The following is a 2342-nucleotide window of genomic DNA, read 5'->3' as shown; positions in this document are numbered from 1 at the left end:
TTGAAACTACCTTGGCTGCGACCTCCACAGTTGAAATTCCAGTGACTGTTGAAATTGCTACGAGTGTCACTCCTTCCTCGAGTTCCTCCGTTCCTCCTGCTGTTAGACAAACCAAGATTCTACCCGTTGATGCTCCTACTGCTATATTTGAAGCTCAACCTTCAGTTGTCGATGGTGCTGCTCCAGTTGAGCCCACTGATGAACTCTCTTCAGTTCCTTCTTTTTAGAAGAAATTTTATAACTGTTTTAAATTCCCTTGTTGCAGGTGCCAATCTGGAAAACCATGTTTAAGATTTTTGGTTTCTTGTGATAGTTTGTTTTTGTAATCAAACCCTTGGCTATCACTTGAGGGTTGATTTTTTGGAAATACAAGTCCCCAAGTCTTGTTTAAGGGGCATTTTTTTGTATGAACAGTTCGATGACAAAGTTTATACTTAGTCTTTAGTTATAAAATATTTAGAATTTTGTCTTTAAACTTCCATCTGTTCTATTCGTGCCTTTTATTTTCAAGAACTTAAAGAATAGTCTGCATTTTTATTCTTTGAAAATGCTTTCATTAACCTCATGACTAAATAACATGAGTTTTATAAAAGAGGGCCCTTTTATATTTTGACACTTAATGAAGAAGACGTCTTAACTTCATAATGGTGTGATCACGATAAAAGAAATAGGAACACACATGTTTTTTGCAATAACTTCGAGAAATTTTTATTTTCTGAACTTTGACATGTTTTGAATAATACTTTACATGTGCTTGAATTACATCTATAACTTTCTCGTAACTGTTTTTTCTTGGAACAGGTTTTTTAAGAAAAAAATAATAAATACGAGGTTTTTCTTTATAAAATACAAGGTTTTTCTTTACAACCTGCTTTAGTACACAGCTTTTACCCTAATTACAGTAAGGATTTCTTTAGCTTTGGCTCATGATTTTATTTGCTCATGACTTCATTTGACTTTTATTACTCTGCACTTGACTTTTTCCCAGGCTTGATTTTCTTCAATCTTCTCTGCCTTCTTTATATATACTTGTGTATATTATGTAGTTCCCCAAGTGTTTGAGTGTAGAAGTATGAAGCCTCGAGCACTTGATAGTTTATCTCATTTGACCCTTTTCCTGAAAAGGAAATACATACGGGACTCGGAGGTACGATTATAGATGAAGACTGCTTAACCCATTTAAATTTCTATCAGAATAATTGTAACCCTGGGCCAGGAATTTTAGTTTATTCCATTTTGCCTTGCAGGTCGTGACTCATCATTTAGTACGGGTTAGAGTTTTGCCTATCATCTAAAATCATTAGTAAAATTTTAAAAAACAAATATAATTTAACATGGTGATACCTGACCGTGGGTTTTTCCATAGAAGTAGTATCTCTTCAAATGAACTGCATTCCAATGCGAATGAAGCACCTTCCCGTCCATCGTTTCCAACTCGTATGCTCCTTTCCTGCAATATCTCTGTTACGCCCCGCAATATTACGTCGATATTACGTTCGGAATTATTTTATTATGACAATGTTATGCCAGCAGTATTACATTACGGTGATGTTACGCTTCGCAGTAATAAGTTACGACGATGTTGGATCCTGTAGTAATGTACGTTGAATTTGTCGTAAGGTAATTGACATCAGTCCAAGGAAAAGATTATTTGGGAATTATAAGGATTATAAGTGATGAGTAAATTCGTGAAGGTAAGAGGGTAAGTAATATCGAAGAAAATGAATTTTGTCGAAGTTTGGCATGTTGAGGTAAAACACGGCCCAAGCTAAATTACCCGGTATTTATGGACTAGTGCCATACAAGAACTAAATGGCCATGGTAGAAAGATGTATAAGGTATGTGAAAAGTGAGTAATATTTTAAGTAATTTGGGGTAATTTTTAAATTATGCGGGTAATTAATTAATTACCGGGTAACAGGACATTACCTGATTAACTAATAAATGGATAAAAATTAACAAAAACTTACTCAAAAAAAAACGTGGCACAAATTCCACAAGGCTAAGATGACTCATAAGCCATCTATGCCATGTGGCTATTTATGGCTAAATCACAAATTTAACTAACCTAAAAGACTTAGAGTCTTATCTTCAAAAGATATCAGAAACATTTTCCCATTATGGAAAATCAAACAAAACACTTTCATTTCTTGGTTTTAAAACCAAAACGTGAGAAACAGATTTCAAAACGTTTTAATGATTTCAACAATTCCTTGGTTTTCAAGATTTCAACAATTCGATCAGCCAACATCTTGTTCAAAACGTAAAAGCAGAATCAATTCGCCCAACCTTATTAAATTTAAGCAAAGTTTCGTCCAATTTCCAAAGCAAAAACTTCACTT

This window comes from Nicotiana attenuata, chromosome 1 (assembly GCF_001879085.1).
Source record: "Nicotiana attenuata strain UT chromosome 1, NIATTr2, whole genome shotgun sequence".
Taxonomy (NCBI): Eukaryota; Viridiplantae; Streptophyta; class Magnoliopsida; order Solanales; family Solanaceae; genus Nicotiana; species Nicotiana attenuata.
This window is presented reverse-complemented; position numbering follows the sequence as displayed.